Genomic DNA, 27,820 nt, shown 5'->3' with positions numbered 1-27,820 from the left:
TTGGCATGGGTAAATTTAGTTAGATTGGGCCTGCTGATCTTTGCCAAGTGCTGTCTTGAATTATTCCATACTAAAATGCTGCATGTGTGTTACTAAATGCCATGGTCCCATTTATACTGATTATTCTAACCTATAGAGTTACAAATGAATTCACAATTGTTTGTGGAGATGTGGTTCAGTTCCAAGGGGCCAGAAATTCCTTTTGATCACCAGTCCTTTACTTATTACTGCTCAAAGGAAGGGTTAAGGACAAGGATTTATATGGATCCATGGCTGAAATTTCATGAATCTGACCTCTGCAAGCTCCACACCTCTTCCTCAAATATATTCTATAGCAAAACTAGCAGAAATGGATCTACTGGATTTAAATCAATAGGAATTTTAGCAGGATAGGTGTGCAAATAGAACAGTAATTAGTTGTCTGACTGAAGGGCTGAACATCTCATTCACTCTTAAGCTGCCAGTTCTCTACTCCTTTAGCAACCTCTGAGGGCAGGGAGGAAGGAATGACCAGCAATCTGTTCAGCTGGTAAACTGTAACATTTTTCTCTTAGAATAAATAAGGATTCTCCTCTTAAAATACAGGCATTGGTTAGGAAAAAGAATAAAAATAAGGAAAGTAAATTAGAAAGACCTAGATAAATAACCTCTGTGCAAGGTAAGTAAGATTTTAGAGTACTTAATTTTCACAAATCTACTTTATTGCAAGACAGGTAGACATTATTGGTTCAGAGCACTAATCAAATGAAGCTGTGGATTAAACCTTGTAGAATTTCACAGATGACTGCATTACAGAAATAGATTTCCATTGATGAACAGTAAACATAAACAGAAATCAATGATGAAATGAATATTGTTCCTTTGTTTGTCAGAATGAATGGATTTGTATTTGGTTTGAGCATTGAAAGTGTTACAGTGGATGGAGAAAAGCCTGGCTATTTATACTAAAAATATTAAACGTGAGCTTCATAGATAATCACATAAAATGGTAAGAGAAATGCATTAAGTTTCCCAAGTAGCCTTTGTTTAGAACTCAGAGAATAGAATATTTCCTGATGTAGCTGCTGTACGTCAGACAGAATCAATAGAAACCAAGAATAAGCTTCTCAAGTGAAACAAACATCAGAAAACATCTGTCCTTACTGACTTCAACAAGCTACTAGCAATCTAATGATATTATAAGTTTTATTCAGTATCACATATAGCAAGGTTTACAGAAAGGAGCTTTACATTCTGTCTCTGGAATATTCCCTCTTGGGTTCTGGTTAAATAAGAATGATCTCCACAAGCAATGAATTACAAGGGTTCATAAGAAGGTTGTGTTTCACAATTTAATTCGATTTCCATTTCTTCTTGACTTTATGATCTGTATAATTCCAACTGAATAGGAAAGAGCCTCTTATATTCTTCCTTCTGAAGGAAAACCTCATTTTAAATGATGGTTGCAATTGTTGCACATAGGAGTAAATAGAATCTAAATGAAAGAAAAATATTTATTGAAGGTACATTACATTTTGTTATATGACAGAGAGTTTGTTTGGAAAGCACAGTTAAGTAATGAAAATGGAATAAGTGCTTGAAATCATGATATACTGAATATCTCAAGATCTCCCTAACACTGCTCTTCAGCCTTTTCTAGTAAATCTCTGTTGAAAAGCAAAGTAAGAGCACCAGGGGCACCAGAACATAAACCATAATAATCAGACATTTTTTTAGTCAATAAAATGTTTATGATGGCATGTTAAGTAGCAAAGAAAAAAGTGAATGTTGGGCTGCTTCAAAGGTAGAATACAAACATATATAGAATACAAACATATTCAAGGGTAGAATGCATACAAATAATACAAATATTTTAGATTCAAGGCCAAAAGCGTCTTTACTTGTCTGCATTTTACATGAACAAAACTTCTGTGATTGCAGTACTGCTTTTCACATTTGAATGTCAACTAAATTTGACAGAGAAGGGAGATTCTGGTTTTCTCTCCAGAAGGCAGGTCCCATTCTGTCTGGATGGCTTGGCAAAAGAACAGATCTGTAAATTCAGGCTGCCTTCAAGCACAGACTGACTCTTGGCCAGCCAGTATCTCCAAAGTGGTAAAAGGGAGGCACAGGAGGGAGGTGAGTGTTTTGACATGCAAGGAACACTGTGGGAGAACTGGTGAGGGTGCATCACACCATGCACAATGTAGAAAGCACAACAAGAGCCAGCACCAAATTGTGGCAACATGAATACTGGGAGAAGAATGCAAATTCTTGTGGAACCAGACCTCATTGATCTGGTTGTTCAGGAAGACACTTGTTCTCATGCCATGAGCTGTTGTGTATTATTCATGGTCAATAGCACTGGGCAATTACTGAAATCATTTGAAAGAAAGCTGAAGTTATCATCATATTAAGGAAAACAATTTATCCATTCTCAGGTCTAGGGACTATTTTTTTTTTTTTTTTGCAGGAGCATTACATTACTCTCTGCTGTGAAGCAGGTAAATAGAAAAAACATCAGGAATAATGCTTTCAGTATAGTTCTGTTTCTTACTGGGCAGTAAGCACACTCAGCTAGAATATCTCCAGTGTATTGAAGTGCTTTGCCACAGTGCAGCAGCAGTTACTCAGAAAGCTCTCTCCCTTTAAAGCACCAGAGAGTCAATTGTCCACATGTGATTTTCGTTCAAGCACAGCTTCTGTCACACAGTTTCCTCCCCTTCTTGACATATTTACAAACCTTGGCAGGCCTACCAAAAATTTTTTGGCTCATACCATTGGATTCTTCTAGCTGAAGGAAGAAAGGTGGTGATGGGATTGTCATTGTTACCCTTCTTGCCTCTCGAGGTCTCTGCCAAGTCCAGGAATACCACAAACCTCTCTATGAACAGGTTTTTGAAATGCACTGACTCGAGAACCGAGTAAATGGCAGTGTGGAAAATCAAGGTGAAGCAGACACTTCACTTGTTGTAAGCAGGCATCGCTGCCCTGACATACTGCACACAGCACACACGCCGTACCCACAACAGAAGCCATCTGTTGGGATGGCTTCGTGCCTGCACTCAGCCCATGAGATCTTTGTCCCTCCAGCATGGGTGCCAACAACAATAGACCTGCTCAGGGAACCAGTACAACCCTGTGAGTAACCTCTCATCACGTAGGAAGCCCTTCCCTCTGTTGGCGTTGAAGCACCGGCACCACATGCTTCTCTTCAGTTGTTAACAGCCTCTAATTAGCAGTAGTCATATTCTGAACCTCATTTGTCAAATTGTATCTTGGCTAAGCATTCAGTACACTCAGAAATAGAACTTTTGGAAATACTGTAAAATTGTCTTTGTAAGAGCATCATATTGCACTTGGCTGAAAGGAAGCTTTTGGGTCTTACTGTGATATAAATTGAACATGATATTCTTTTCCTGAGAGAACAAATCTTTGAATATGAAGTCCAAAAACTGTGAAAAATAAATTAGTAATTAAAAAAAAAAAAGGTCAGTTTCAATTTTTTTGCGTTGCTTTTTTCTGAAAGGGAGCAAGAGCCAATAAAAGAAACAGGCCTGACAGCAGGACCCTAGACTTCAAAGCTTCAGTTCCAGATAAAAGTCCAATGAAAAAAAAAGAATAAATCAGTTGCACAGTGACGAAGCTTCATCCCTTACACGAAGACAGAAAATCCTATTTTTGAGCACCCTTCTCCAAGTGGATGCGGAGAACTGCCAATTCTATGCTAAGTGATAGCCAGCCTCCTTGATTGCCTTGAGAGCATGCCTGTCTTGATGAGCAGCAGCAGGGCTGGATTTCTGGGGTAGATTTGCTCTCGGAGCCCCTTTGAGGGTCCCAGCAACCTCATTTGGAGCCCCATTTGCATTTCAGCGCCTCTCCTCGCACCTCATACGTCAGGGATGAGGGCTGGATGAGCAAGGTCAAAAAAGAGGCAGACAGTCTGCAACTCAGCTTAAGCAAAAGAGCTTGTTTTACACAAAGTACATGCAGGAAATTTTCTGTCTTGAAGTGCAGAGCTCAGTCATGTTTCCTGTTCTGCAGTGTTCATTGGGGTTTTTTTCATTTATTTTTTAATGGTCATTCTTGCATCTCGCTCTCTTCTCTACTGCACTAAATCTCTACTGCACTTATATTCTGGGGGGCTAAAATATTTTAAATTCTTCCCAAATTCTCAGTTCTAGGTATATATTTCTGGGTTTGATTCATTTATCAGTATAGTAGTGATGGCTTCTAAACTGTACTTTATGGGATTTTAAAAATCATTTTAATCATTAAAATGTTACAGAGAAGTAAGTTTTGCTTGTCATTACTCGTTACTCATTTAGATAAAAAAATTTAGTCTAATTGCCAACTTTATCAAAATCATATACAAGACTTAACTTGAAGAATGTATTTGAACAATTTAAGAGATTCTAGGCTATTTCTATAGCTTTTCCTTGCTTGTATAACATTAGAAGCAGTAATGAAATGAGATTTTAGCTGGTCAATCAACCTCATTCCCAAATGCAGCAGCAGGAAGAAATTAGGTATCACTTCCTAAAAAGTTCTATATGTTTTTCACAGAAAGTGGTATTATTGTCTGTCTATCTGATTTTTCTACTTTGCACAAGAGAACAAAGGGAATAGAGAAAAAAGTAACAGATGCCATAGAGACTGTGAGGAAGACTGTGGTAGGATAAAGATCTTGAACCTTTTCCTCTCCTGTGCTGACATCTGGTATCTCTGCTCCAAGCTTGGATAACCAGCACAATTTGGGGACAAAAGATTTTTACAGATTATGATGAAACAGAAAACCATGAGGAGAAAATTTCACCAAAATCACTTTTTAGCAATGTGGAGTTCCATTATGTGATGAACTAGCTGTGCAAGCTTGACTCCTATAGGATAAAGGAACTGAAATTCTGGCTTTAATACAAAATGCATTAATTAATGTTATCCCTAATGAGTGGGGGAAATGGAGCTTATATAGATGTTTAGCAAACACAGGAAGGTATATATAAAAACCTCTTTTTCCATACACATAAATCAATTCTAGCAAAGGGGCTAATCATTCCTTGCTAACTTAATTTCCCTTCTGTTCAATATTGTAGATAATATGAATCAAATAGAAGCTTCCTAGTTCATGTCTGGCACAGAGAGGCACTTTCATTCATACTTTTAAATCCACTGTGTATTCATCACACCCTTTTATAGGAAAATAGATACAGACTTGCAAAGTGGAACTAGAATCCTAGAATATTTGAGAAGCCTTTGGATGTGCAGTGTAGGCATTAGAGCTCAAGTGAAAAACTCCAGTCACTTACAAAAAAGGTAAGAGCTGCATAATAAACACATTTAGGGCCATTTGAAAAGAAGGAATGAAATTGGATTCCTATTTAACAGTAGACTCTCCCAAGAGCTCTGAACAGTACTCCATTACTCATTTGCAAAAGCAATGAAAACATTAATTGACCTCTTGATTAGTATTTAAATAATGAATACCACAGTGGATTAATGCACTGGCCTTTTACCTCAAAGACATAGTTTAAAACTGACTTGACCAAAAAATCAATTTAATTACATGATACTAAAATTGCAAGTGCCAATAGGTGAGAGTTTCCATGAACACAAGGCCACACATCACATAATCATGCCAAATTGGAATTTATACAGTGCTTTTTTTTATTTTTTTTTAATGAATGCATGCAGGGTGTGTGTTGAAAGAAAGCAGGCTGCCACCTGCCACAGAAATATCCCACAGAGCAGCTCCCATCCTTGCGAACCTAAATATTTGGTTTAAATGCTAGAAACCTGAAAACTGACACAGTTCCATTATCACATTCAGCTAATTAAAACAGATACATTATGGAAAGAAATGTCAAATGTTTTCTGTAAAACTTATATTTTGTGGAATCACTTCACATATATCTGTGGAAAATGAACTCAGATTTTTAGGTTTTGGGACATCTTTACATGCAAATTTGATGTTAGCCAAGTCAATGGAGTCTGGAGGTTCTTGTTTATATTAAATTATTTAATGCAAGGCTTTCCTTATGACTTTGACAGCTGGGAAATATCATAAACTGCTCTTAGTAGGCTTCTACCCTAAGGAGTGGAAATCTCATGAGGTCATTTATTCCATTGAGTTTTCTTTTATCTTAGTCTGAAAACCCTGAAAACAGCTGGTCAAAACAGATCAGGAGAAGAGTCTGTGTTCCCATTTGGATGGGTCCCAAAAGAAAAATCCTTAGGGCAGAATCTGACATTTAACATTTCTCATGGGTACTTCCAGATACATGCTATATTCTAGGGAAATTACATCTGAAATCCCCCCAATAGCGTGATGTGATACAATTTTTGGCTTAGAACAGTTAAGAAAAAGTAGTTTCCCCTGAATAATTCACTAATTGTGTGGGGTAAATAGTACTGGTTGTCTGGATATGAGTGTGAGTTTGCTGTAGAATATAGTAGATGACCCTAAATTTTGGAAATGCAGCAGTTGGGAGTTTTTTAAACTTTGATTTATCCAAAACCAGATTATTTTCTGACAGGATGTGCTCTTCATTTATGCATGTCTATTTCAGACAAGTACAGTTGGTCTCTTATCATGTCAGACTGAAATTTTCTTGCAACACTATTTTAAACAAGATAGTGTTTTCAGATATTCTTCATAAAAGCTATCTATCTCTGGATGAAGTCTTTGTCTTGTTTTCCATGAAAACATGGACATTTTAGTAAAAATTAATTTTGACTGCATTCAGGATATTTTGTCAATTGCTTTTCTACTATGTGTAGTTTTTACTTGGTGTGAAAATGAAAGTGAATTAGATCTAAGTGTGCAGGCATGTAACTGTAGTAGGAAAAAAAAAAAGAGATTGCTTCAGTTTGGTCAATCTTTGCTAAGTGATTGGTTTTCTCTGTCAGCATTGTGTGACAAATATTCAACTTTTGACTCTTATGAAAAGCCCAGTTGAAAAAAAAAAGAAAAACATTTTTACATATTGTAACAATGTGGTTCAGGCAAGCAGAAATGATTTTGGCAAAGAGACCCCATAGTAATTCTGTTTGAAATAGTTTTCTCCTCTATTTCTCCTCATCCTTAGTTGTCTCAAAGATTAGGAACTCTACAAAGAATCATAACTGATCATATTGTAGAACACCTAAGACAGCTTTTTATGGCTGTCATTTTATAAAGTCTTCTTTACAATTTGGAAGTCTTGTTAACAATTTTGGTTGGTTGTGGACTCGAGAAACTGAGTATTTTTTTTGTTCCCTTTCATATTATAAAGGCTTGTCATAAATCCATGGAAGAAGGTTGTTTTGTTGCAGTTCTGTTTCAATTTGTTTGTTTTAAATTTTATTTTATTGAAAAGTAAGGTCCACTAGAGAGGGTCTAGTAAGGTCAAGAGAAGGTCTACTTTGGAAAGATGGACCTTGTTAAATTCTGTAATTCACCTTTTTTATGCTCCATTACAAATCCTTCCTGGTTCACTGTATGTCATAGCAGTTTTTTCACTAACATATTCTTCCTTCAATTTGACCCAGAAGGCACAATCTCGCCTCCACCTGCTTTGTAAGATGCACTTAATGCTACTCATGAAAATTACCTTGATACAATGCGTCAATTAGTGTTGAAATGCTGTATTTTAATTTCATTCAATTGACACTTAGCATTAACCCTTTAGTCAAGAGGCAGATGCCCTGCAATTTGAGTGGGTGATGGCAATTCAACACTAACAAGTCCAAATATCATAGGGACATTGTAACTGCACGTCATGTACATGCAATGTACATGAGTGTATGAATAATCCTAATTTATTTACAGGTGTGCTGAAGTTCTGAAGATGTGACTAGTCAGAAAATTTGAAAGCTGAAGGAGTAGTTCACCATAAGACGAATTCCATGTTCAACCACTCAATCAAAATCAATCTATTCATACACTTTAGTATATTGCTCATTTGGAAAGAGTTTTCTGGGCTTGACAGAAAATGCACTGTTAAATTATCTGTTGATGTCAGTTGTGGTTGTCTCAAAACCACAATCTTTTAGAAAACTACAAAATTACAACATCAACACCTGCCTAGGTGCTATTTGGGTTAAGCTTCCTAGATCTCATACCAACAAAAACTACCACTTAAATAATCTTATTCATATTTCTGACAAACTTTGTAAGCCCTTTTATGTGCTTTAGAACCTGTAAGAGAGAGCATTTACAATGCAAGTGTTCATTTTTGAGAGAGTCAGTGAAGCAGAGCTCATCACCTGTAGAAATGCAATCTCCTTTGGAAGTGGTAATCAGCACAACACTTTTAAAGCAGTATAATGTGTTTTGGCAGCACATAAATGAATAGCAATTGGAAACAATGCTGCTTTCTTTGATCTCTTGCCAAATGATTCAGTGCTGTGGCTTAAAAGTCATACAGGTGTTCTTTTTCTCTTGTTCTTGTTGTGGGAACAAGAGACCCATCATATTATTAGTGGTCTTGAGTTTTCACAGCTTTATATGAAATGTTGTGTGTAGTTAAGAGATTAAAACAGGACTATACTATTATTAAAGGAAAATAAAATATTCAGGTCAATTTGCTTATAAGATAAAAATTGACTTACTGGAAAACAAAACTATGCATTTCTAGAGCTTGGTTCAGAAGGGAAGAATTATAAACTGCCTTTGTGGCTCAGCTAATTCCTGTTGGCAATTTATATATCAAATCCATGTATATGGAAAAATCTGGTAGGAATGACCAGTCTTTAAAGAGCTAAGAGAAGTAATGTTATGCTGAATTAATTTTGTCTTAATAAAAAGCAGAGTTCATAAGAGGATAAAATTCATAAAATTCCTAATATTCCAGCCTTCATAGCACCTCTGTGGCTAGAACAGCTTTCTTTATTAGCAACACCTAACATTCCAAATTTTCTTTGGAAGGTTTGCAGGTAAAATGATAGGGGCTTGTGTGTGCATGGTGGGTTTACTTCATCCATATTCAATGTCTGCCTTGTTTTGACAAATCTGTGAACATTCTTATGTAGTAAGAAGACACACACACACACAAAAAAAAAAAACCAAACTAAAAAGAAATAATTATTTTGCTGCTAATCCTTCTCTGGAAATAGAAATGCTTACTATCTGTCCCACTGAAGTCACCAGGACTTTTCCATGTGCTTCAGTGAGTCTAGGATCACACTCTTCATTCTAAACAGCACTTGTGTGTTCAAGCTGCAGAATGATCCACCCCTTACGCTTGATTATTATAATTTTATATCAAACAATATAATTATACATCCACAAAATGCCTATCACTATAGCTGACACATAACACACTCTCCACTTGCAGCTTTAGAAGGTAGATGAGTGAAACAAATGTCTCCCGCCTAAAAAGAGTATTTCAGAATGTGAAATAGACAGAAAGCCTGCTAAAGTGTTGTTTTGTGTCCATTCAATCTGCCTGTGATACAATTTATGAAGTTTGGCATTTTAGATGCAAATCCAGATGATGAAAAAGTTCTATATTTTGGGTTTTTTCAATATTTGCCATCAGAAGATATTGAAAAACTGAATGCAGGAGGGCATCAGTATGTTCTGGGTTTCTTACTGGAAGACTAATCAGCCGAATTTGTTTAGCTTGTTAAGGTAAGATCAAGGAGAAATTTGGTCAGAGTGTATTACTGTCCTCACTAAAGGGCTCTTGATGTGGAATGTGGCAGCACAGGGCAGAACAGTGAATGGTGGTTAAAAACAGATATTTGTTTGAGAAAGAAGCAACACATTTTAACCTAATGACCAAATAAGCACTGAGTTCCTCATCATTTAACATTTCAAATTCTTAAAATAAATGTGAAGTGCAGTTCATTCTGCGATGCAGGTTGCTCAGATCAGGTTTCGGAAGAAAAAAAAAATAAATGGCTGTTTTATTTATGTTGGAGTTTATTATCCCAGGCAAAGAGTGACAGGACAAGGCAACAATAGCCTCAAGCTGCTGAGGTTCAGCTGGACATCAGGAGGAATTTCTTCATGGAAAGGATTGTTAAGCACTGGAACAGACTGCCCAGGGAGGTGCTGGAGTCACCATCCCTGGAAGTGCTCCAGAAATGACCAGACATGGCACTTAGTGCCATGGCCTAGCTCACAAGGTGTGGGGATGGCTCAGAGGTTGGACTGGACAGTATTGGAGGTCTTTTCCTACAGAAATTATCCTGTGATTCTGTTACAAAACTTAGAGGGTTTCACAGTCTTTTGGGATTAAATAGCAGCCAGTGTTCCTGTGCTCTTGTTAAATTTTAGTGACCTAGACTGTGCCAGGATGTTCATGGCTGGTGCTTTCCTGCAGGATGCCATGCAGAAGTACTGGAGAAGAGACAGGCTCATGTCTCATCAATGAGCACCTGCTCCTAAACCTTTAGCTCAATCTCACAGTCTGCTGCTGCTGCTGACAGCTGAACTGGTTGGCCTTGCTCATACATCTTCAGCTCACACCTCTGCTCTTCCCTGTCTTTTTTTCCATGGTTCACCTTGCTGGAGAGTAGGGAGCTGCTGGCTCAGCTGCTCCTGCAAATGCTCCCAAATCAATGAGTGAAGAAGACCTGCAAGTCACTGCTTAGCTCACATCACTCATTTTCACTGGACAGGTTAGGGGGCAGTTGGACAGGAACCTGACTTCCAGCTGGGAAGTGTTAGGCAGTGACTCATGGCTTAATCTTCTCCAGCTGACACAGCTTCAGCTGAAAGAAGATTTGTGTTGTAAGCACCTACTGTAAGCTGGATGAAAATCACTGTGTAAGTTAAACTGATTAATACTGTCTCTCCTAAAGTAAATTAGAGCAACTTTTACTCTTCCTCCTGTACCTTGCAGTGACCTCTTGTAGACATCTTGTGCACCATGAAGTTTGTAAGCTACAGTACCACAGATAATATATATACAGTGCTGCAAATAATAAGACACCTCTGTGAATGTATAGTAATGCCTATACCCATATTTATGAATAAATATATTCAGGAATCAGCCAAGTGGAGAACATACATGTCTCATGCTTCTGAAAGCAGAAGTTTCCAAGGGATAGAAAAAAAAAAAAAAAAACCTATCACCACAGTCAGCACAAAAACTGCACCTTTTTTCAGCTTCTTTGGTTATTTTAATAGTAACTTTCTCAACATACAGGGTGAAATGAAACTGATGAACCATCTGAATGTGAATGCAAATAGAATTAAAAATGAATTTGCATTATATATACAATATAATGCATAAATATATATATTAGTTGTCATTGTCATTTTCATGCTAATTTTTCCAGTCTACCTCTGTCAACTTTTAGATGGGTAAATTATTTGATTCCTCTCCTTGGCTCCTCTCTTTTCAAAGCTTGACTTTTTGTATTCTGGGAAACGGAATTTCACATAATAGAAGAAATTGTCTTTAAGATATTTGTTTAGCTTAAACTTACAGGTAGATTAGTATTTCTGAATTCTAAGCAAATTCTAAGAAGTTTCTTATTCTGAACTCATAAAATAAAATTTGCAACTTAAAATGCCAAACAGATTTCAAAATAGATTTTTTTAAATAAGTACTTTCAGGAAACACAAATTTATACTCCCAGAAATCAAGATTTAGAATACCAATTGAGCATCAGCTGTCCCAGATCTAAGTAGCATAAACATTAGCAAAATCTACTGCTAACCGCGTGTGTGTTATTGCTTGAGTGAGACGAGAAAAGACAGCCAGGCAGAGATCTCAGCTTTTGAAAAAAACATCTGTTTACCAGTGAGTGAACCCAATTGATCTCACATAGCTTTGTTTAACAAAACTTCAGCCATCTGCCTTCCAGGATGCATTGTCCCTGGTGTGCTTCAATACAAACTGTGACTTTTCTCTTGCTGACTCAGTGGCTGTGCTCTTCTGAAGGACTCACAATGAAGTGCATCCATTGCCTGCCACACAGCTGTAGCTGCTGGGAGGCACAGCAGGAGTGGGGACACTTCTGAGTGTGTCACCATTAGTGCCCTGGTGCTGTTTGTGGCACTGGTGTTTGCTGCTAGGACAGGCTGGAGTCGCTGCCTGCACCAGGAACAAGTTGGAATCTTATACCTATGACATTACAAAGGCAGCCACTGGGTTCCCAAATAATTTTGAGTGGGACATCATTATCTCCACAGACATATTGCCATTAATTACATGACTGACTGTGCTTTGAGGCAATGTTCCTGCCAAAGGAGGAATTTTACACCCTAACATTTTACACCCTCTTTTTCATTTCCCTCATTAATTTATTATTTACTAAAAAAAGAATGTTGCTTCTACTAAGTATATTGGAAGGAAGGGAAAAGTTATTTGGAGATCTTAAGAAAAGTGTTGTCCAAAGTTCAGGGAAGTGATTCCTTCATCTTTTCTAGAAATGTGGGGAACAAAACAGTTTACTGAAGATACCAAGAGGTGCCGTGGACTCTCTTGAGGGATAAAAAGCCTTGCAGAGGGGTCCAGATGGATTGGAGCAAGGGACAATGATTAATGGGATGAAATTTAACAAGCCTAAAGCTGGATTCCTCACCCATGGTGGGGCAGCATCAGATGAAAAATATAAACTGGGAGAGGGGTGGCTGGAAAGCAGCTCTGCAGAAAGAGATCTGGCACTGCTGGTCAGAAGAACACATCCTGGAGTGCATCAAACACAGCATAACAAGGCTGTCAAGACAGGTGATTATCTCACTGTGTTCACTATTGCTGTGGCCTCACCTGTGTGTTGTGTGCCGTTCTGAGCCCATAATTTAAGCAGGATGCGTAAATCCTGGAATGTGTTCGGAGTATGGCAACAAAGCTGTGAAAGGGCTGGAAGGAATGTCCTGTGAGGAGCTGCTGAGGACTTTGGGTTCGTCAGGTTGAGACAAAAGGAGCCTGAGGGGTGACCTTGTTGCTCTCTACAGGTTTCTGAGGAGGGAGGTGCTGATCTCTACCCTTTGGGATGCAGAGATAAGATGTGTGGTGGAGATTCAAATCTGTAGGAAGTTCAGACAGGAAACATTTCTTTTCCAAGAGGTTGGATACTGGAGAGGTGGCCAATGCTCCCAGCCTGCCAGTGTTAAAGAGGCATTTGGGCAGTGCCCTTAACAACATGGTTCAGCTTTTGCTCAGCCTGGACTTGGTCAGGCAGCTGGCCTAGAGGATTGACAAAGGTTCTTTCCAAATGAAATGTTCTGTTTTATTCCTAAAAGAAGTCATATAACTGTAAATAGATCTACTGGATTACTGCTGTGTTACCTCTATTTCTGTGGTAATACATGTATTTCAAATAAAACAGACATTGGCATTAAGACATAAGAATTTAAAAATCAAAAGCTTGATTTCAGTTCTGGTAGAACAATTGAAGTTGGATGGAATAAAGGTTAAATGGGCATGACTACATAAAAATTGCTTATTTTAGGACAGAATGTAAAAATACACAAGCAACTTTAGATAAGAGTTATAGAAAAGCAGTTTCTTAAAAATATTACACCATGTTTCCCAATATGGACTAGCTTTCTTCTGTAGTAACATATTTTCTTCTGTAGCATTGAATTAACTTAATTGTCTACTGTGAAGTGACATTAGTTTTTGTTCCCTGTTACTGGTTAGTCCCAGAGACCAGCTCCTGGATGAGACAGGCTATGCTCGATAAGATCAAAAGAGGCTTTTACCTTTTTATAGCATCTCAAATTATTTCCTGTTTGTGGGCAAAGGACCTAGCTTGAAAATGCCCATGAAAGAGTTCTTCCTTTTTCCAGTTACTTTATCTTAAAAATTATAGCTGTTCTGGGTGCAAGCCAGGCCACATTCAGGCTATTGCCTAAAATAGTCAGAAGGAACAGCCAACAGAGTAATTATAGTGAGGTCTGTGCCACCACTTTTAAGAGTGGAGTTTATTCTTGCATGGATGTTAGAAAAATGTGTGAATACACACACAGAGTCCAGGGAAATATTCTGCTTCTAAGGGGCAGCACACCAAAAATATGATTATATATGAATGGTAACAAGGAATGAAAATTGTAAGTTCCAGGACATGGTTATACAACATTCTCTAGTTTCCTACACCACGTCTCTGTTGTGTTGGTTTCCCTTTATCAACAGTACAATATGTAGTTATTAAGCAAAATTCCAAATTTTTACTGCTTTTATAGCAGTAAAATATTTATATATTCTACATGCTAAAAGGATTGAAGTGATTTCTTCTCCAGAGAATTATCCTTTTATTTTCAAAAGGAAGATAATCTAAAACACATAAATATAAAGTATTTTACGTGTTTATTTCCTGAAATCTCAAATTACAGTACATGCGATAAAAGCTAGGGAGGTCAGACAAAAGCAAAACATCAGTGTGATCCAGTAGCTGTATTTCTTGAGTATTGATATTTATTTTTCAATTGCACGACACATATACACCAAAATTTCAACACAAAAAGCTAAACATGCAATCTTCACTGTAGATATTTTAGTTTCATAGTTCAGTTTCATGGAGAAGACAATTTTGAATTAACTGAAATCCATAAATTCTAGCATAAATATGAAAACACCTTGAAAAGTACATATAGGCAGATTCTAGTTACTTAAGAATGCAGAAAGAGCAACATACCTAAAACTGCCAATTTAGGGGAAAATAGGGTCATGCTGCTATCATTCTTTCTGGATAGAGAATGTTTTTTTCTGCTATCTACTGATCTCCCTCTAGTGGAATCCTGTAACTCTGCATGAGATGAAACTTGAATTTTATCTCCACAGCTTTTCATGCAGCAGATCTGTAACACATGATGCATGTGCTACAAACATCTGTTTTCGGTAATCAAGACAAATTCTGTCGGTTCCTTTAGGGAAAAGCAGCGTATGAAGCAAACATGGGGACAGGAATTACAAAGCCTTGAAGCAGGCCCATTAGAGAACAGCTAAGAATGTAATTTGTTTGCTTGCTAAACCTGTTCCTTATGGATTGCAATTTTATTTGTTTTTTTTATGAATTGTATTAATATATGGGCTAGATCGCTGTGGTTGTGACAAGAAGGCAAAGGGAAAAACAGAGAAACAGGTGTTTACAGAGAGTTCTTTATCCCCCATCCTTAGTGGGCCCGCAGACTCTCAGGGGGACAGGAGGTACAGCATGGCCCCACCTCCCCTAATCTCCACGCCAGCCCCACTCTGTGTTTGGAATGCAGGAGGAGTGCATTGCACCCCGTAAATCAATGTCACGCCAAATCCGCTCCTTCCCTCACACCCCTGCTTTGTGCCTTCAGACAAGGGCAGTTCCCTGCAGCAGAATGTCCCCCAGCTCCTGCTGCAGAGTGCTGGGGCTCAGCTGCCCCAGGCTTTCCTTGGGTGCCAGGGCATGGTGGGGTGAGCTGCTCTAGAAGCGTCCACTGGTGATTCACACATGTAAATGACAAAATTGCTTCTGCACATATCACTTGTGGCAGCCTGAGACTCAGAGAAGCAAATCTGCATTACAGATACTGTAGATAAAAACATAAAAGCTAATAAACAGCTTTATTTATAGATAAATACATAAAAAATGATAAATACACATGTGCATTCATTCATTCATGCATACCCTCAAATGCAAAGTGCCAATCATTCTAAAGAAGACAAAATGGTTGCAAGATAACAGAAGGTTATTCTTCTGATATCAACAGCATTAATCATACATTTCACAGTGAAGTCACCATTAAAACAGAACTTTGATTAATGATAGTGTCAGCGTATGTAATCAAGTGCATGCAACACAGCACTGTGAGTATTTCTCCCCTTGACCTCCTCCAGCTGAGGAGGAATGTGAGTGAAATCTGGGCCATTCCACTGGTGTAGACTTGGCATGAGAGGAGAGTCCAGGGCCCATCTTTGCCCAAATGACTTCTCAAAACAGAGGAAAAAGAGGAGCAACTCTTTAGTTCAAACCCACATCAAACATTGCAGTGGTTAATTATAGGCAAGGAAATCCTATCCCCAAATAGAACCAGTGTCTTCTTGTTCTAAACTTTGCACTTCCATCTACTGAGAAACCATTCCAAAGAGTGGCCAGTTATTACAGACAAAGGTCAGGGTGTGCTTCAGGGTGCAAAACAAGTTACTAGTCAATATGGACTTCCCCCTGTACTCAGCATTGGTGAGGCTGCACTTTAAAACCTCTGTTCAGTTTAGGGCTCCTCACTGCAAGAAAAGCACTGGAGCACCCAGAGAAGGGCAACAGAGCTGGGGAAGGGTCTGGAGCACAAGTCTGGTGAGGAGCAGCTGAGGGAGCTGGGGGTGTTTAGCTGCAGAAAAGGAGGCTCGGGGAAGGACCTGATTACTTTCTACAACTCCCTGTTGTAGTGTTCAAAAGAAACATCTCTATGTGGCAGCTGAGCTCATGGTTTAGTGGTGAACATGGTGGTTCTGGGCTAACAGCTGGACTCGAGGATCTTAGAGGCCTTTTCCAACCTGAACAATTCCATGATTCTGATGACAGCCCTCTGGTGCAGTCCTGTGTTAGGTCTGTATGGTTGAACTATAGCTCTGCCTTTGGCAGGGGTTTGAACTCTTTTTCAGAGTTGCCTTTTTTATCAGTGTAATGGAGCCCTACAGTTTTTGTAGGTAACCTCCATGAACTGACACTGGCAGAAGAACAAAACCAAAGAGAATGGCTTTGCAAATGAAAAAGACTAAAGTCCAAGGAGCAAATTTCACTACAGGGTAGAAGAAAAGGGAGAAGAAAGATCAGAAAGAAGTGATGAGAAGAAGGAAAAAAGATGCAGGATGGGTCAACTGCAGCACTCGCTGCATGTAAAGGAAATGGGGATGAAAATCACGTACACATCCATCTGAAAGAAGGGGGAAGGGTCTCTACTTAAAGAGCTGGTAAGCCTTTGCAGTTGCTCCCAATACACCTTTCCTTTCACTGTGCTCTATTTGATCTTGCTGCTTTATTGACTTCTGTGTGCTCCCAGTAGTTTGAGGTGATTTTGGCAATCGCAGTCAGAAAGGTTCTAGAGTTGTGGGCATGATGTCAGCAAGCAGGAAGGAAGTGGAAGGATTTTACCTGTCTGTGGCAAAGATAACTAAAACATCTCCTAGGGCACTTTGCCAGTGTATTTCAACTGCACCTTTAAACTGGGCAGCTTGCACTGTTCTCTGTGCCAAATAAAAATTCTCTTGGTTTCTTTTCAGACAGCTTTTGAATCACAGTGAAGCCCAAAGAAAAGTCTCTAATAAGCGCTATTTTTTTTTCCACTCACCACTAACACATAAATGTTGAACGGATTGAAGGCAGGGGGATGGGAAAGGAAGAGGGATGAGTGAGGAGGAGTTCCATTGTGCTGAGACCAATTATAGAGGTCTCAGCCCAAAAAAAGACTCTTTCAGAAAGTCCCAAACAAATGAAAACAGGAGACTGTGATAAATCGTAGCACAGCTTTAACAGCCATGCATCTCTTGTTCCCCTAAAAGCTATAATAGTAGGCAAACTGTAAGGGTTCATATCCCTCCAAGGACTGTAAATTCAATCAGTATTTAAATACTTTGCATCTCCACTGTTTGATTATTTTACTAGTAATGGATTAGAGTGGCTTTTTATTGAAAAAAAAAAAAAGACATGCAAAATTATACCACTTTTAAAAAATATTCTCATCTTACTGATACCCTAAAATAGTATTGAGAAAACATGCTTAAAGCTAGGTGCTGGAACGAAAACATAGCATCAGCTGGAAACAGGTCTTGTTCTCTTGAAAATGAATTTTTCCACCTCCTCCAGCTTTGAAATTTTAACAGCCTCCTACCACATTCTGGCTGTTTCCTTGTATTCTGCTGTATATTCATGCATCTTTACACTTCCTGAGCATTACACCTCTTTTGCCCCCCTTGAACATGTTTATTCAATATGGGGTTTATGTGGCTTATCCCTCCCAAGTGTGTTTTTCAGAAACCACTACATGGAAAACTCTGTAGAACCTCCACTTTTTTCAAGCACAAGAGGGAAAATAAACAGCTGATAATCATTAGGAAGTGAGAACTGAAGGCATATATGACATAAGTGTGTAAGCTAGCTTTCATTAAGAAATGTTTCAATGGCTAACTGGAGGGGATAAATCTGTCCTGAAAACTATTTGGTGATACCTATCAGAGATGATCACAACATGCAAGATACAATGTGGTGTTTTCTTGACTATATCTCAAGGCAGTTTGGAAGACAGATTATGTCACCACTCGGTTTCTGGTTGCCATTATTCATGCTCCTATTGAATTCCATCTATTTCTGTTCTCATCATTGTTCAAAAATACTGGATTGTGCCACCACAGTTGGGAATCAGTAAGGAGGAGCATGCCAGTTCTAAAAAAGGAAAGCTTTTCGCTCTCACAAAAAGGCTTTGTTAATTAGTGCTACACAAGGAGGGAAATGACAAAACTCCATACTTTTCCATTTAAATGTTTGTAAAAGTGATTTTGTTTAAATTTCACTGAGTGTAGCAGGAAATGTTAAAGCTGAAAGAGACCAGACAGAACATACTAATGTCCTTTGGAGTGGGAGTGAAAGAGGGGAAGGGCCTGAGGATTTTATTTTCTTTATTTATACTCTTTCCATAGAAATCTGTAAACTTTTGAAGCTTGTAAAAGAAGCATTGATTTGACAGCCCCAAAGACAGAGCTCTTCTTTTCATGTAGAGAGCCAGCACAGCATAACAGTCACAGTAACAAACCCCTGTTCACTGCTGAGCTGAGGACAAAAGGAACAATTCCAGAGCCAGCCCAACACCTACACGAGGTGCCTCATTGCACAGACATTTGGCTCACTATTTTAGAGCACCCTCCCTCCACGATACATCTCACCTAACTTTAGGTATTTAACTGAGGCAAATTTAGGCAATTGAGGTAACCTATTTACTTATTCTCTGCAGGTAATAGCTAAAGAGAGTTTCTTCTAGAGCATAAGTGAAATTTGAAATGGATTCTTCACTGGCAATAGAATAAAACTACAAGATGATTACACTCCTAAGTTGGATTCTTCAGTTACATGCCCAAAATTAGGTGGATTAATCTAGATCTTAGCATATCCATACAAGGACTTGGTGTTGAGTAGCAAGTATACTTTTAATTCACATGCTGGCTCACAGTGCATTCATTTCCTCATATAGACAAGATATAAATCACAAATAACAATGCTGTTTATTAGGATGAATTAGTAAGATTCTGCTGCAGATAATTTCTGGAAACTGTATTACTCCACTATCAAATAACTTTCTGTACCTAAAAATAATGGGTACAAGGCCTTAGCTTTTCTCTATGGAAGCAGAGCTGTCTAAAAATTGAGTTTGAATTTGACTAGTCCTAAGAATGCTGTTTATTTATTAGTGGAAATAATAATACTTATTTTGGCACCAACATTGATCTAATAAAACACAGATGTGTGAATGTAGCAATATTTGTGTTCATGCAGGTATCTGCAATTTATAGTCACCTAGGGGCTCCCTGTATCCACAGAGAGTCACAGGCACTGGCTCCATGGAAAGCAAAGCCACAGAAGCTTTTCTGTTTGGACTTCAGCTTCAGAGAGGGAAATGTGGATGTAGCTTTCATATAATTAATTTCCCTTTCTCTGCCTCTTCACTTTTTTGCTTGTTTCATTAAAATCCAGACTCAATCTCTTGTGGCCAACTAACTTTTCTTTTTAGGTCAGAAATTAAACCGCTAATATAAAGATTAATTTTCACTGTTGAAGTCTGGAAAAAAAGATTTTCCTTTAGCCTTTGCCATCCAAAGCAGCCTCTCCACCACAAGGTAATCAAACACAGTGACATATATCAATCCACCCGCTTTATGTCCTGGAAGCTGATGGACATGATTTTGCTCCAGTCACATCCATCCTCCTTTCACCAAATATTTACTTCTGTTCCACTACCCCAGGGTCTGTGACTACAAGTGACAGAAAACCTGCCTGTAGAAATGCCATGCCACTGATGATTTCTACACCTATCACATCTTCTCGTGTTCTTTTTCTCTAGACAAATATAAGCTAACCCAGGGACATAATAGCACTTCAAAGACACTTAATTGCATTTATACTTCTTTTTGACTTTTTATCCCACGAGGAAGCTAAACAATAGGTGTTTCCCTTTTGTTCTTCAGGTTCATCCAACAGCTTTTGCATGGATTAGATAACCTACACTTACCTGCAAAGTTGAATAATAAATGCCATGTTTTTCATTAGTAGTTTATGGCATGTTTGCATGTTTCCTCTTGTCTTCAAAAACCAACACATTCTGGTTTGCTTTGTTCTGTTTTGTGTTGTTTGAGGTTGTAACTAATTAAATGCTGGCATCACTAACATTATTGCTATCTCAGCTATGCATTTTGGAGTCATCCTTGAAACAGCCAGTAACATTCCATAGGAACATGATTCAAAATACCATTAGAGAAAAGCAAACGAGAGCAACTGGCTTGTGCTTGACTTGAGACAACAATTTCCAGGGAAAATCTAATCTGTCAGGCTAGCTGCATAAAGACATCTTTGAATATTGACCCTGTAGAACTTGGTTTAGTTCCCTAGAAATTCTTGAGAAAAAACGTTTATCTGAGTTTCAGGACTGATTTGCTGGTTTTGTATGACCTTCTGGTTCTCAGTAAATGTTTGCTGCCAATCAAAACTCTGTCACCTGTAAAATCCCATGCATAGTTTATCTTTTTGCTAAATACCTAAATCTGTATCCCATGATTCTAATATAAACTAGAAGGAAATTTTTACAGCTTTCTATTAATGGCATTTTTGCTTCTTAAACCACATTATTTAATTGATCTCATTGCCCATCTCGCGCCGTTATGTGTGAAGTGTGCAACGATTTACTAAATAGGTTGTGAATTTGGCTCGTGACATACAGGTGTAAAGCCAGTGCCTCAGCATGAGTTCTCACCTTGCTGAGAGTCTCAGGAGGCAGCAGGATATGTTAAAGCAGGTTTACTTCACAGCTGAGCTTTCTACATAAAAATTTAGTGGTGTGTAAATGATTCTAGATAGAGAAAGCCCCAAAGTAATAAAAGTAAAGTTAATTTAATGCTTCCAGATTAACTCTCACATGCATTTCTCATGGAGTCAGTGTGATCAGCCTGGTTTTGATTTGGTTATATGAGCAAGTATCTGTGATTTCTCATGAGACCATAAAGTGTATTCATTCACAAAGACACAAGCACCAAGCCAGTGAGTTTCAAAACTCGCAGCTGCATTTTGGGCTTGCATATGCAAGAATCCCTTGCTTATGGTCCATTTATTATTCGATATGAAGCGCTAATATACATACAAAGAACAACTGTACTTCTTTGTCTTATGCTACTGCTGCAAAAAGCTACTTACTGCAGCTTTTGAACGTGTCCTTTGCCCTGGGTAGCTCATTAACACTTCAACCTTAGTTGCGCTGTATCTGTTTAATTTTTAATGCAAAAATTCAGAGTGAAGTAGAAAGGAAAAAGAAAGTGAAGGAGGATGAAAAGGAAACAAAAGGATGTTCAGAGACCAATATGGATATATGCACATGGAGGTTTCACATGGTGTCTGGATACCTGGAGGGAAGGAGAGAGCAGTCAAACACAAATGTTCACGTAGACTATTGTGGGTGAATTTGCAAGAGCAGCCAATAGATTGACGCAGAGAGAACCCTTCATAGAGCCTAAGGAAAAAAAGATTTATACTTTTTATGTCCACATATAGGTAATGTGGTATGCAGCTAATAAAGGAAACAGTTTTCCTTGGAGAGTGGAAAGCCCTCGGGTTGGTATGTTTAGATATAGGACTCCTTCAATTGCCTTGGGTCATTCATTCCTCTAAAGGTGTCTCTGATGTTGTTCTATGGTTTTAGGGTCTTTGTGCTTGCACTGTGCATCCATTTTATTATATAGCATCATTTTTACAGTATCTGTCTCAGTCATAGCACAGTTTCATTTGTAGTAGATAATAAACAGCCAAAGGCCCAAATTATGTAAAATGAACCATTGCTATTTTCTAAAAATAGAGATACTAGAAAATGTCTGAAGTAAAGATTATTTCTTTATTCTAATCTGACTTCAGGAATTTCAGTAATTTCAGGAGTTGATTTGCTTCAGGATTTGCATTTGCTACTCATCCTTCAGAAAATCAATAATTTGATTATTTTTTTCTTTTTTCTGTCATTCAGTAAATACGCACTGTGTATCTACACCTTATAGTAAGAAGGGGGAGAAAATCTCTGAAAGCCCCACAGTTCATTAAAGATGCATCAGGCTTTATTATCATTCAAAAAAGAGGGAAAGAAAAAGAAAAATGGGTGAAGAGGCCATCCTCTGCAGCATGATAGAAGCTAGGCTCCTATAAAACAAGCCAAAGAATTAGTTCCTTCACCAAGGAATGACATGAAACTCTAGCCATGGTAGCTGTAAAAACAGTTAAAGGTCTTCTTTGTGCTCATTAACACCACTGTGCTGGTATTCTGTGTTGGCAGCTTTTGGTTCTGCAGAGGCAGTCCTAAAGAAAGTTGTTACCAGCCTATATTCTACAGTTCACAGGCTCTCAAAAAGGAGACATTAAAACAGCCAGAATCCTCAGGGCAAGTGGGGAGATTAAGTAGCCCTCTTCCTCGACAGAAGCCCCCTCAGACAAAGCCTGGCATTGTGCATTCAGCACACTATCTCTTTCCAGGACTGAACTTTGCCATTGTGCTGCCGGATCCCGGCTCACAAAGTGTTTGGGGGACTTTGCGTAACGCTTCACTGGCACCACCATTGACAGGCATCTGAGTGTGGGAACTGCTCCCGGGGACGGGATGCCCCCAAAACCATCGGCTATTCTCTTGGTCCCTAAACCAGTGGCAGTGCTGGAGTCTCTGTGTGTTTGTGTGTGTGGGGGGAGTGTTACTCTGCAGTTTTCTTGGGGTCTCATCTTTCACAAGAATACAAAATCAGGCAGGCAAAGCAAACATGGATTATTTGTTTCCCAAAGGATCAGGCCTTTTCAGAAGCTTTAGCTGTTCCACTGTTCTACAGAATCTACCATTGCAAAGACACCAAGGTGCCTTGGAATACATGTAGAATTTTAGGGGATGCTAAGAAGAAACTTTTGGGTTGGGAGGGAAAAAATCTTGCTGTTTAGTTACAGCAGTCATGAGAAGGGATACTTTATCTACCCTTTTTATTTCTATTTTCTTTTGTGTAGAAATTTTTCAGATTTATTTTTAATTAATTTGAATAAGAATTAATGAGGGATCTCATCTGGTGCTACAGTTCATTCCTTTGGTTATGCTGGCTTTGATATCCAGCATTGATATGAAGACCTGAAAAGGACCTGGTACAAGAATAGCAAACTTCCTGGAAAGACCAAATTTGGAAAGAATACTTCAGCTGAATCTTATATTTAATTTTCAGCTTTTTTTATATTAAAACCAGATTTAACAGATTTTTTTAAATTTTTTTTTTGCCAGACGCCACAAATGTTAGCATGGATGCCTGGAAAATGAAAGAGGCTCATTCTGAGTAAAAGTGTGTTTAGAAGCAAAGTTTTGGCAAGGGGCATGAGTTTTCCCCTTCCCACAACTGCTTTCCTGCAGCAGCTGAGGGTACAGAAACAAGAGCCAAGGTAGTGAAATGCAGAAGGTGCAGAGCATGGTTGCTGGGAGGAGAGGTGAGCAGTAGAAATTCTGATGGAGGCAGAGGGAGTGGACATCAGCCTGAGGTTCTCTGAGGGAGGAAAAAACTAAATTAGAAAGACCAGGGACTGTGTGGAAGGTTTGGCAGGAGACTGGAACTCAAGGTGGGAGATGTCTTTCAGTTCCCCACACTTGCCTGACACATTTAAATCAGGGCACTGGTAGTACTGGGTCTAAACTGAAGAGAAACTGTGGTTTGCCTGGATTGTGTTTAGACTTTGGTGGATGGAAAAAGACTGTGTGTTAACATGGGGACATAGATTTTTACTGTGAAAAACACAGTGATCACTGTCCTGCTTAATGAAATTTGTATTTATGACTGACAAAGTCAAGGGGGAAAAGGAAAGTACGATAGGATTTTATATTCTTGATGACTGTGAAGACAAATTATGAGGTGCCATATTTGTCTTTGACAATGGATTCCCTGAGATAAAAGAAAAGCAGGAACTCTATATACCTGGACTTGGGTACATTTTTTTTAAATTTAACATAACCAAAAATTAAAGTACACTGCAGAAGACTGAAATTAGTATAGATATCAGTAAGTTGAATCAGAACACTAAAGGGTGATGCTGAAGGGTGAACTGTAGAAATATTGAAGCTGAAGTAAAGTAACAGCGTAGTTATCTTTCAAAAACTTGTCTTTGCTCTGTCCTAGATTACTTTTTTCCCTAACCATCCTTGTATAAGATTATGATGTATGGCAAGATTTAGAGATATCATAAATAGAGAGGGATATCAGAACAACATTTAGAGAAATTTGTATTGACCACAAGGACTACCAAAACTGAAGTGAGACTGAGTATGTGAAGAACAAGGTCACAAACTATAGAGGGCCTAGATTATCTACCACAAATCTGAGAATTCAGGATTGTGGAATGATAAAGGAAAAACACCTGAGTGTACATATCAATCACAAAATGACAACTGGTAAACAGTGATGCAGAAACAAAGATGAGGAAGAAGGTTTGTTCCCAAAAGCATACATCAGAGAAAGAGAAGGTTATGATCAAACATAAAGGTGATGTTGGCATAATGCTAAGAAGGCATAAAATGGCTAAAAATAGACTTATAAATTAAGAAAAGGCATCTGTGCATCAGAGGAGTAAAATTCTGGCACAGCCTTCCTACAGGGATAGATGGTGCAAAATCAAATTCTTTGGCAGGATAGTTAATGTGTGAAATGGGAATTAATGTTTAGTAAAACAACTTTTCCTTTGAAATGGTGATTTATGAAAATCAAAACATACCAGACGAGTGAAAAAAAATCTAAAGAGGGTAAAAAGAGAAAATAAAAATGCAGTGATTTAATAGGAGAAGGATTGAGATATTTAAGTTTTCCTTTTTTACATGCTTCTTGTGGAACTGATTGTGTACTTTAGCAGTGAAGCGAAAATTTAAAGAACATCCTCTTCAGCTACCAAATACTTTAGGCTTTATGTCTTCTTTTTTAAATTTTCCTGAACAGCAAAAAAAAAAGAGACTTGAAAGTTCCCTTTGAAGCCATGAGTGCAATTTCCACACACCTCTACTAATCCTGCTCCAAGCAGCAGGTTTGTGGATGGCCATTCTGCCAGAAGCAGGCAGAGCAGGGGGACTAAGACTTGGCCTCAGTCCAGCTTGCCACAGATTCCCAAATGAATAGATGCTGAGGAATTTGGGAAAAAGTGGTGCATGGCTATTAAGAGGCAGCAATGCACCGGAGAGCAGTAGTTGACTGCCTGCTCTGGGGGAGAGCTGGCCCAAAGCAGCCGTTTTAAGGCAGGTGGTGTTACTGTGGACACAAGGAAAGCCCCCAAATGAATGCTTGCTGCAGTATATCCTGAATCAAAGCCTCTGTTATAAGGCTCCCCAGGGATCTAGTCATTATGTCCATGGTCTTAGCAAATCTTGAGTCTGTAACTCCTGTGTAAACTCATAAATACAGGGCAATAATAGAAATTCTGTAAATTATCAATAAGCTGTGCTTATTTATTAATAAATTATTATTTATTAGTACAACATAGTGGTACAAAAAATAACCTGCTCCTCTTCTGTAGATACTCTGTCTTCTTTTGTACATGTTCCTGTGAGGGTTTATTTATTTATAGGCTCATAAATAGAAGCTTAAAATGGTATTAATTAGAAAATATGTCACCTCTGATCTTGAAACTAATTGGTTTCATGGACTTTGTTAAATTTGCATAATTTCCACAGCATGATATCTTTAGTGTTCTTTCATTTTAAAGGGAAAATGTCTTTATATCAATACGGAATGGAGAGTTTTAAAAAATAAGCCTTCCAGTGATTATAGGTTAGGCGTAGCATTTCATCCTGTAGTAAATGGATATATTTCTGTCACGTATGTTGAGACCTGGAATTCAGTCAGAGGCAGAAAATGTTATTCATGGGCATGGAACCTTGTTAAATAAGCATTACCTTTGCTTTACCCCATCCACACTGGGGATGTACAGCAAAATGTAGATTCTAGTGAGTCCTTACTTCCTCGTGGCAATTACCAGGGAAAACCTGACTGGAGAGCCTGTTTTATCCCACACTAACTCCCTGGTTGGGTTTCCCCACACCAGATGAGAGGAAATCTCAGCTCCCTCCTTACAGCTGCCTAAATCTTTCATACACAGCATCTAAGAAAATAACCAACCAAACTCTAACAAAATAAGCCATTGGTTGCATTTGCACTATTTCTCAGTAGCCTGCAGCTGGTGCCAAAGTAGTTTTTTTAAGTAATCAGTAATCTCAGACCTCCTGGTTTTGGCAAGCAGTAGGACTTAGAAGTCCTGCTTAACAGCAGCAGTTTTCATTTAAAGTAGCTTTAGAAGAACCAGGACTCTGAAACCTGATGTTTAGGAAGAAGAAAGAAATACATAGCCCCAAATTCTCTGCTGCTTTTTAACACTTGAAAGTGCATGGATGTGTTTTGGCATACACAAAAGGGTGTGTATTTTCTTTCTAGAACTGGCCACAAAAATGGATGTACAAATACAAATTTCAAATGTTAATTCTGTTCCACATGGATGCTTGAGGGAAGTTATGCAACAGCACACCCATTTCCTCTCCAAGGAAATGGAGTGACACAAGTGACATTGCTTGTCAGCCCACTGAAACTTTGGGGTTAGCTCTGCTCTTAATACCAGCAACTATGAAGTCTATACATGAGAAATAAGAGGCTGAGAGCTGTTGAACAGCTCTCCTGTGTCTTGTTAGCCCAAATGTGAAATATTGCTCTCATTCACTGAATATAAGCCATATGACCTGTTCTCACACAGTCCTAGTATGAACATGCTCTGGTTTACCTGAAGGAATAAAACATATATTAACATATAGGTTTGTGAGTGGACTCTTGGGCTTGTATGCAAATTGCAATTCCACTTTATATATGTAGGTACTGATGTAAAATTTGATTGGAATTTGCCTTCTTAAATTGTGATCTCTTAGGGCAAATCCCAGACCATAAATCATACTTTTTTACCATCTGACGCAATTAAACCACCAGAAAAAATTCTTTTTACCTATACAACCTATCCACTTCACTGAGATAGTAAAAAAAAAACAAATTAGGAAACAGCAGAAAATAAATTAATTAAACAAGAAATATTACCAATGAAATTTTGAATTATAAATAGAAAGTGTAAAGGATACCAAAAGAAGCAAAAGCAGCAAATTGTTCCTTTAGTTTCAATTCCTTTTAGGTGGAGGAAAAAATGCAAATTTGGGCTATAAACAGTGCAAAGAAAGTGCTCACCCACACACCTTTGCCCCAAGGATAAGTATTAGACAGGGCTTGGTTAAAAAAGACACTATGCCATGAATTTGGAATTAAATTACATTGACATCAGCTGCAATCAGCACACTTAAAGTGAAAAGGTTATGCAGGAATACATCCAAGAAGAAATTGGATGGAGACATAAAAGTACGGATGCTTTGAATGTCTGCTGTTGACCAAGAGGTGAACAGTACTGCTCAGAATGCAGGGCTCTATGGCAAGTTTAGGACAGTTTTAGAAATTGCAATTCTTCTGCAATTTGGTATAAAGACAGTTCAGTTTGCTAAATTTCATGTAATCTGATCAGCATGGTGAAATTTAACAAAGCAGCAGCAAATATCAGCATAAAGAAGGTGAGAGTAAAATGATTGAATACTTATTTTATTCATGCATTGCCTCATGTTTAAGGCTGATGAGAAGTTAGGCTTTGAACAAATCTCCTAGAAAGAGGAAAA

Source organism: Fringilla coelebs (assembly GCF_963513975.1).
Source record: "Fringilla coelebs genome assembly, chromosome: 2".
Lineage (NCBI taxonomy): Eukaryota > Metazoa > Chordata > Aves > Passeriformes > Fringillidae > Fringilla > Fringilla coelebs.
This window is presented reverse-complemented; position numbering follows the sequence as displayed.